An 11,309-nucleotide genomic window follows, 5' to 3' on the forward strand; every position below is an offset into this window, starting at 1 on the left:
TACGTAAAAGCCCAATTTTTTCCGTAATATTTATACATAAAAAACTGGGAACTGGTCATATTTCTATGACATAATTATGTATTACATAAATATAATAATTTTTCACTAGGCAAGGTTCCTAAATCTTTTTGTCATTCATTTATTGTTAGCATTGTTTAGTAATGTCTAATAATGTATTACTGTTACATAATATAGTTTTTACTTGTGAATTTACAAATCATTAATTAATTAATTAATTAATTATGCACGCTTAACCTGTGATCTCGACATTCATTTATTAAAAATTTAAAAAAAAAAAAATTAACAATCAAACATATTATATTAAAGAAAAAAGTTAGTTAAGCAGTGCCATTTTGTTCAATTATTCATATTCATCACATTTTAAATTTAGGAATATTTATTTTAAAGTTAAAATCACTTTACTTTGCTTACAATGTTTAGGAAATGAGCGCAAGCCACTTAAAAGTATTTATATTTTGTAGTCACTAAATTTATTTAAATATATTGTAAACAATTTTAGGTTGTTCGTTTAAAGATCGAAATGTATAGGTGAATGATATTTGCTAAAATACCTGTATTATCGATTGAGCGTTGTAGAAACAATCAAAAGTGTTAGTCAAGCATTTTATAAGTTAAAATTGGTGCCATTAAAATATTAAAAATGAAAAAGTTAAGACATTAACTACCATCAAAAGTCTGCCCTTAACTACGGAAGCCTAAATGGCTGACAATCAATTTATGAGAAAGTGGCGTTACATAATACCACAAGTCACAAGTGCACTTGTTGAAAGTGAACTAGTGACTTTTTAAAAGATGGTTTTATACTTGTGGGTAGTAAACATTTAAAAAATAAGCTAGTGTAGCGCCACTTTCTCATAAATTGATTGTGAGCCATTCAGGCTTCCGTATTTAACTGATAGTAATTAATATTGCCAAATTGAACTAATACATTGTTCTGATTGAATCCGACACATTCACAAAATTCACTCAAATATTTTTTCATTTTCGCCATTAAATGTCCTGAAAAAGAGACAAAAATCAATTTTTGACAATAGAACTTTATTTTAATAGCATCAATTTTATTATAAAGAGACACAGCCTTTCTAAACTATCATATAGATCAAATAAATACATCATTAAGCAATTCGATTGAAAATTTTCACACATGTATTAACAAGACGACACAATATGGTCTCTAAATTTTAGATTTATGCTAAATTTATATCCGTATTTATAAAATAACCAATGAAAAAAATTCGTTTTGCGATTTTCAAACTTACATTGCTATCGTTTGTAAAACAATATTCGATTTTTAGAAAAATGACAATCATTACAAAAAAAAAATATATATATAAATTGGGATATTTTATGTAAAATACGGCTATAAATTATGTTGGTCTAAGTACCCGTGGCAAGTTTTCTTTTGTCATAAATCTTCCTCAATATTTTAGCTAAATTAATGAGTAAATGTACTCAAAAATAAAAAATCGTTAATTTTTCGAATCTTACATTGACGCTTTGTACAGACGGATGGTAGAAACTTCGAACCAAATTTTATTTTTTGAGTAAGTTTATTAATAATTTACTTCAAATATTCAGGTTAGTCTTTAAACTTGCCGTAAAGTCTTAGATTGTATGTAAAAATCTAGTGCAGCACTGCCAAGGTACTATAAATAAATATATTTAAAAAATACACGTGATATAAAAAGAGGAAGAAATTGAAATAAGAATAATGCTCTCTGAATTTTACTAAAAACCTTGCTCAAAATGTTCAACATGAAAATTAATGTATGTCTTCGTAAAGAGATGTTGCTTGAGATTTATGATGAGTACACCTGAATTTTATATTAAATAAAGATAAAAATTATAATTAAACTTGGGAAATCAAATTAAATTTTACCAAGTCGTAATTTGGTGTAGTTTTAAAAATTTTATTCTTCTTTCAAATTTTAGAAGTGCACCTATTATGAAATATTTAGGAAGTGGAAGTGATCTCAGCTTAGGAATTTAACCTCTTTCTAATTAAGAGTAAGGAAAAAAATTTTCCCAAAGTTTAGTAAATTATTAATTTTACACCCTTTTTGAGTTGAAAATTAATTTTAGTCTTCTAAATAATGTATATTAGGGTTGTCACCTATTTTGATAAAAAATTACGCAATATTTAAACTTGAAAAAAATGAATATTACATTCAAGTGCATAATATTTTGTTAAAAAAATCCGTTTCATGCCTTAATCTATCAATCCTTGTTTATTGTCAGTGACATTTCGTTTATCGGTGTTAACAAATTGTAACTAAATTAAATATGTAATTTTGGCGCCGCCATGTGGGCGCGAATAAAAGGAAATTCACTCTGATCATTTTTTCATAGCGCGTTTAAAGAAGTATAACTTTTAAAGTTCAAATTCTTTTCATTCAAACAAAACGAATCGGATTTCTTAATACGCAAATCAAACAGTTCATGAAATTACCCTAAATTTGAATAAATCATTAAAACCCTAATATATATTATTATATTACAAACAATGAAGTTGAGATAAGTTTCATGAATTCAGTAAGAACAATTTCATCATGAGAGCACGATACATACAACGTACATTTTATGAAGTTTTACGTCAAGCACAGAGGATAGAGGAGTCGATTCTCTAACTTAAATATCTTACCATTTCCACCTACTGATCGTTAGCCCATTATGAATTGAAATTTCCATTATTCTTTTTGCCTGCCTTTTTTGAGAATAGTTTGGTAATAAAGAAATTTGAAGGTTTAATTGTGGCTCGAGTGTCAAATTTGTGGATTTTTTTTAAATACCGTATATGTTAATAGAAATTTATTAAAAATGGGATATGTGACAGACAAAAAAAAATCTCGAAAATCGAAAAATTTGATTTGCATAAATTCAACACTCGAATCACGATTAAAACCACAATTTTCTTTATTACAAAACTTATCTTAATTAATCCTCAAAAATAATAAATGAAATTTCGCTTCGTTATAGGTAGACGGTCTAATATTCGGAATATAATATGCCTTTTAATGCGAGTCGACCCAGAACTGTAGATATAATCTCAACTTAAAAGAAATCGCTGCCCATTTGAATAAAATCAAACAGTAAAAACTATGATAATCAAAACGTACTATTCGACAATCGAATAAAAAGAAAACAGTTATTGTATTTTGTAAATATTATAAAAAATAACGAATGCACTTTAACAAATCGCTGTATGTAGTATGTATTTAATCTCTGATATACTCGATCATATATATGTAAGTAATATCGCTTATTCGACACGATAAAAGAAAATTTTAATAAAAAACATATCAGTTCAGTACATTAATAAGATGACATATAATTAATTATATAATATAATAACAAAAATAAGATAATATTTATATATTATATTATACAAGAAAATAATATAAATGAAAATATTTCTTTAAAAAAGAAAATAAAAAAATGTAAAATGAATATAATGAATATAATGAATAGAGTTTGTACATATTTTTTTATATTTAAAAAAAAATTCTTGTTAATTTTATAATAATTATAATATGTTATATATTTTGTCTTTATTAACTATAACATTGATTTATTATTTCGGTACGTATGGATTTCTTTTTCTAACAGATATTCATTTCTACTTAGAACTTTACTTAGTATATTTTGAGACTATACTGCGCCAACATCGTCATGCATAAAGTTTATGCCTAAATACAAGCCATCATGCTACCCATCACGGCTTATCTTTACCTTATATGAACGAACAACATTGCAATAGACATTTTCATTTTAAAAAGTGATTTTTTGTATCGGACAATTTGTTAAAAAACTATTGTGATAAAATGAATAACAAATATCGTGTACAAACAATAATGAATCGTAATTGAAATGAAAAGATCTATTGAGAAAATGACATTATCTATCATAGTAGTTAAAAGTCATTTGCGTCGGCGTAAACAGGCTAGATCAATACCGTTTTGAAATTATATAAACCGTTTGTTTGAAATTTTTTATATTGTACGTCAAAACGATTTACAAAGTCTATAAACTCAATATTTTGATTAATTTATGGGTAAATTTGCTCGAAAAAATTTATCGTTAATCACGTGATATTTGTAGACCATCGCTCTGATGTCATATTGGGTCGATCTCGTTCCGTTTTTGTACGCATATTTTGTCAGAGCGCAATTAAGTCACGATCATTTTGAACATAGAAAGTTCAAAATCATTTAACATTAAAAATAAAAATAAGTGCATACGTATCGAATGAAGTCAATGTTATACCTGTTGTTTTATTATAAAAATATTTTATCACAAGGAATATTATAAAACTATACTTTTAAAACTGTTATCAAATTTTATAACACGTATTTAGTTTGTCTTTCCCTTTTATGACGTATTTGCAAATAAAGCTATGACTCCATTTCGATGATATAAAACGTTAAACGCTAGCTTATAGAGATGATTGTTGCATAAGACATTTAACGCCAGCTAGATGTGAAATCAACCAAGAAGAAATTTATTATCTTAATATAATCTTATCATCTGTATACATTATGTTTGAATTAAGTTTTACGCCAGGTATTCCGATAACATCCGAGTCTTTTTTCAAAATTAAGTTTATCAAATTCAACGATAGGCAAATAATGGTTTCTATATTGCCGTTTGTCATCGGAATGGAATCTTAACTTAAGAATAATAATTATTTTTCTATATGACATAATTCATTAAACATAACATTTGCAAATATAAGTTAATTTAATAATATTTATTTTTTTTACCAATCGACCCGTTATTTGTTGTATACTTGGTGATTGGAAATACATAGATAAATTAGTTATTAATAGTTTAAACGTCTTTTTTGGTTGTATATTTCTTTATTAAAACATTTTCAGTTAGTCCTTGTAACAGAAAAATCAAAAATGAATGATTTCACTTTAGAAAGAAGCTTAATACTTAATATTTTGTTAGATTGTTTTAAAAATTTGATCACTGAATGAAGGGAACATCTATTTAAGCAAATTGACTGAGAAGCTAAACGTAAACAAAAGATGTGATCCCAAAATAAATGTAAGAGGTTACACAAATGTGATATTCTGTAACATTTGCGTTACGTAATGGTACTTTAATTAAAATAATAGATCTCAGTAAATTAATTTACTAAAATCGATGAAAAAATGAAGTATTGTATACAGTAATTGATTGACAACTTGACTGATTTTGCATATTTGAAATATTTTCGAATTTATCATTCTTTCTTTTCTCAATTTTTGGCAAAACGAAAACCGAACAAATTTATTTCACTTTTATTCTGTTAATCTAAATCCTCTTTGTGCAAATTATGGTGATATAAATTTTTCTGTGAATAACTTTTTATAATTTTATGGTACTTAAAATCTGATACTTATTCAGTTCTACTGATGGAACAGAGTTAGCATTATAAGAACGCTTGCATATTTTTTTAGTTCTGATTTTGTTCAAAATCAGTATGCAAACATAAATACCGCATACTGGAAAGGTCCCTAAGCATTCGACACTCAAAATATTCAGTAGAAGACTGCCGGTCTTGAATATAGCCTCAAGCGAGAAAAGCTATGTAAGTTCTGACGATATTTGTCAGTCGTATATTACCTCGCTCTAGCTGCAGTAAATTCATTCTCTGCCGTGTAATCATGAACGTTCAATATACTACCAAAACCAAAATTTTTGTCTGTTTGAACCGTTTTATGTAGTATTAATTAGGCTACTTGGTGCACAGAGCCGTAAATTCACCCACCGCTGACATTTATGAATGAGCTAAACACTGTTATATGACAAACCTAAAGTTCTAATGAAAGGCAGTGTTTGCAAACCAAATCAAATCTATCATTTCCATACCCTTCTTCTAGTATGTCCACAGGTTTTGAGCAAAATTGGAATGCGTCGACACCATAGAATAAATAATATAATCTATCTCAGTATCAACACCATGCCGACACTGAGAAAGGCCTGCATTGCATTGAGTTGGTTCGTTCATGATTTTGCCCTTAGTTTATCTCAATGTCACGTGGTCTTATTCTTTTTAAGTACTGATTAGTGTATTTTTAATTCATTTTTCAATTTCAAAGTTATTTTAAATTAATTAAATCATTCATGAAGATAAAATTTTTATTTGAACACAATGAATAATGTTACTGTAAACTTGTAATTCAGTTGTTTGCCACCAGAATACGTATCGCTTTTCTTGTTTCGTCTATTGGCATAAATCAAAAGGTAAAAAGAACACAATCATAAAACAATCAATTGAATAATTTATAAAAAAAAATGATATTTAAAATGAGAACATTGTGTAATTATCAGAATACATTGATTATCCACCAAAGTACAAAATGAAAATTAATTTAACATTAATTGTATCTTTAAAATAATACAAAAATATATATATGGGCAGTGGTGTGCTTAATTATATAACAATATACTTTTTATTATTATGTAAGCAGATGAGCTTAATAATATAAATAATATCAAAAATATCAACTATAATAGGGGCTATTTATATAGAGGTAAATAATGTTTATAATACGCGTAGATATTAAAACTATTATCATTTCTTATTGAAAGTTATTTTCTCTCGTGAATTTTAATGTAAAATAAACTAAAGATTTTATGTTAGAGAAATCTTACAGGAAAACATTCTTAAAAGCTTTAACATAGCCAACCTAAATACCAAATCAAACTATCATTCTTGATAGGATAGTGTAAATCAGGCTTTATATGACGAAACGTATACGTATACGACATACGTATACGTATGTTACAAATATTTTACGTACCTAAATATTTTTCTAAAAGACCTTAAAAGCCATATTTATACAATAACTAAGGTCATTTTATGTATTATTTACGCCACTATCGTTACAAGACGTTCATACTAAAAAATTGTAAAATGATGAGTTACACACATGACCTAAATATTACATAAAGATAGCATTGCTTAAATAAAGATGAGGATCTGATTTCGTCAGTTCAATTGTGGTAGAGCCTTGCATTAAATTAATATGGATTCATGACACACAATTGTTGAGAAACACAGAGTAGAAATTGTTCCATTTTAGAAATTACATAAAATTTTTAGTATAGACAATCTGTTTGACGACAATGCATCGAAAATTAAAGAAACTTTTGAAAAATTTTCGTAAAAGAGTGACTTGATATTAATTAAACGTATTTATTAATAATTTATTGTTTGGAAAATCGGTAGTACTTAAAACGAAAACCTTTTTTGTGACTAATAGATTTTAGGAACGTTTTTCATCCTGACATCATCTCTATAAATATTTAAAAAATATTTCACATTTACATAAATAAATCACAATTCGCATTTAAAGAAGACTTTTTAGATAATTAATAATTATAAAGTAATTGTAAAAAAAATTATGCCATAAATACTTTTTTAATAAACAATTTAGACGCACTAAGTAAGAAATGATTAAAATTAATAACATTTATGTAATAATACGTGTCATTTTTGAAAAAAATGTATTCTTATTTGTAGAAGCAAATTTAATCACAAAATTTACTTTGTTTTATAAGTAGAATTATTTTTAAGGTAGAAATTTTTACAAATACTTTTTCCACGTTTTAGTAAAACGTATGTACAAAAAAACAATAACAACACATATGGTAGCAGCACCACCAGCGACGTAAAAGCTACGAAGAAATTAATTTCTGTCGACAAATATTTGGTACATAACAAACATGTTATAGTATTGAAAGAGTATAAACTGTCTTGTAGAATATTTAAATTTCAATAGTCATTTCCGACCTTCCGGAATAATAGCCTTAGCATAGACTAAATAGTGAAAGCGCTGGCCTTTCTTTTATCTTTACTTTAAAATTGTATTATATCGACTAAAATCAACATTCTCGTAGCTTTTTTCGTCATAGGATGTACCACTCAACACATCTGACAAGAATTACAAAAAATTGACATTCAAAATAATAATAAATTCAGCTCCTATTTGCTATATTTTGATTAAAATAATATTTGTACTTAATAATAAATAATTTAGTAATTTTTTTAATGTACATACAAAATACAAACAAAAAAAAACTATATTTCTTTCTATTCACATTTCTTAAATTACCGAAATATCTTTATTTTTTCAAATGCAAAGTTACTATTTTTTATTTAAAATAAATACAACGTACACTACAGTTCAATAATACAAGTTGCATATCTTACATTTTAAAATAACAATATTTTTGTACAAATTATTACAAGTAGTGATCGCTTAATATAATTTTATATGGAATTTTTCTATTGAGATATTTATGTAATTTATGAAATGAAAAAACAAGTCTATAATAATTCCTTGCCATAGTTGGTAGCTAAGCCCAATTTTTAAAGAGGTTTAATAAAAAAAAAAGACATTTCTATGTACCTTATATATTTCACTTTGTAAATAATCTAATATGCAATACTATAATAATATATTTATAATATAATTTTAAAAATTGAGCTACGATGAATATTTTATAGATTTTTTTTATTGTTATATATTAATCAAAGTTTTTTCTTTATATGCAATCAACCTTCCCACTGCCTCAGCTGCTTTTGTTAGTCGAATATTTTTTGGATGAAAATCAGACGAAGGTAGCGTTGTATATGTAGAGGATTTGAAAGTAATTGTAGCAAAACGTGAATTATAAATTAAAATTATAAACGCATTTAAAATTTTTTAATTAAAAATTTGACTATTGTTTTGAATTGTATACACTTTTCTTTAAATTTTATGAAAATTAATTTTAATCACTGTTAAAGTCATATTGTAATTTTTCCACTATAATGACCAGGATGGTATTGATCACACCTTTGATTAAAGTCCTTGAGATCGTGTTGAAATTAATCGGTATGAACAAAAAGTAATTCTAATAGATATTAAAAATGTTTCCCTATAAAAATTGTTAATTAGGACACAATACAAAAATTAAAATGTTATTTTTCCATTTCAACTCATTAGCAATTTACAAATTAAATTTCCGATAATATAAAATTCATTTGAAGAAAATCCGCTCGATAATTTGTAATTCAATCCAAATAAAACGAATTTTGTGGATATTTTTACGTTTTCTTAGTTCCATGTGTTCTTCTATGTTTATTTCGGTTAAAGAGACTTGAACTAATTGATAAGAAAGTAATAAATGTCGAACGATTATATATCAGTAAAATAAACTTCGAAGCGAGTAAATGTTGATTTTTATTTCGAATATTCTAAACGGGAGATTGAGGACCATCCTTCCGATATTTTATTTCATTTGTGACATTTAGCATGATTCGAGCGTTATCTTTATATTTCCGATTCGTTTCAAAATTAATTTTCATAATTACAAATGTATTAATAATATTTTGAACTCCCAAGTTTATAAAGCTGTAAATTAATTATATTTTTTACTTAATATTTAACATAAATCAGTTTTTTTAATGTTTTTGACGCATTGAATGTTAAATTTTGTATCGTAACTGAGGGGGTCATGAAAATCATATTTTAATTTTCAAGTGCAAAATTTTATATATAAATTTGTGATTTTCGACTTTAAATGTAAACTTTTCATGATCATGTTCAAAATGTGATCTTAAGCTAACTCGAATGTAAGCTAACAGCTAACTCCAATTATACATTTTTTTACGAAAATCGGATACAGCTCATATATGAATTTTCTCGAAGGATGGATGATGGATGCTTAGAAGAATATACTTAATAATGGTTTTGATGTTTTAAGATCATAAGTCGAACACGATTAATTGAAAATTGTGATTGGAAAGATCATAAGTCGAACACGATTAATTCAGGTGTAATTAACATTGCTAAAAGAAATTTTGATTAATATTTAGCTGTGAATATTTTTGTCACAATATCAATTGTTTATAAAATACTATTAATACATTTAGGGTGCATTTGAGTTAAGATGGAAACTCGCAAGTCGAAGTGTCGATAATAAAAAATGTCATTTTAAGGTAAATAAAAAACACTGAGTAAAATAAAACACAATACGTCGCTTGAAAAGTTTCAAACGTCAAACTCAAATCTCAAATGCATTCTACCTGCAGACTTCTAATACAAATTTATTAGAAGTCTGTGGTTACCCATCAATCATCTGTACAATCTAGAATTCTTTTGAATGTGATTTTACAAAAAAAAGTGTGTACATGTGTGTATTTTCTTATTTTTCACATATTTTCTCACTGTTCCATAAAAAATTTTTATGTTACACACGAAATGTTTATAACGCTGTATATTTGTGAAAAAAATGCACAGTATTTTTGATTTTTGAAAAAGATACTAAATCCTATTTTATAGAAAAGTATTATGGAAAAAAAAATATTGACAAAAAAAGTATATAAACTATATATACAATTTAAAACTAAATTAAAAAATATATCAGAAAATATTTGCTCAGTTTTCAGAGAATAAATAAATTTAAAAAAAAATATATTATATATATTAATAATTTTATATATTTGTTTAAAGTTTTTCCATTTGTGTGTTTTTCTTTATATTTTTACTTATTATTATTGTTTGTAACTTTTTTTTTGATAATTATTTAATATAAGTAATATATTTTACATAGATATATTAATTATTAATTAATTCAATAAGACTTTATATTCGTAAAAATACAATTTTTTTGTTATTATTCACAAATCTTTTTTTTTTTTTGATAATTTTTTTGTTTATTGTTCTTTGTATAAGAATCTGTTCCTTACCAACCCCTTAATCTTTCTTCGGTACTTGTAGATTTTATTCAGAGTATAATATATTGCTGGAATAAATATGGGGTTGTAAAATATATTTGGAATGTTGTTTTATTTTACCCGATTTTAAAATCTATTTTTATCAATTTTTAGAGAAGGGTTTTAAATTCACAATTATGTTGGTAAGTAAAGAGAGTATATACTTACTAGATTTGAAAAGATTTATTGATGAGACTCCTTTCAATAGATAATTCACGGATTTTTGTAAGGGTTGCTTTCAAAAAAAAATTTCAACATAGGTTTACGAATTCCTAGCACCGGAAATACCCGTTTCTGGAAGAGGTCAAAAGGGCTTTTCAAACGTCAAGAAAGAAAAAATCGACTTACTGAAGATGGTGAATCCTCGAAGTAGTTAACAAATGCTATTGATGAGCTTTAAAATCGAATGCAACTTTTATAGTAAGCATTTTTTGATTTTACCATCGCTTCCACCATATTTAATATACATATATTTTTTTAGTTTTAAATTAAAAGTTTTAATAAATAATACTTTTAAGGAGCAAGCTATTATTGT

This window comes from Chrysoperla carnea, chromosome 3, assembly GCF_905475395.1.
Source record: "Chrysoperla carnea chromosome 3, inChrCarn1.1, whole genome shotgun sequence".
Lineage (NCBI taxonomy): Eukaryota > Metazoa > Arthropoda > Insecta > Neuroptera > Chrysopidae > Chrysoperla > Chrysoperla carnea.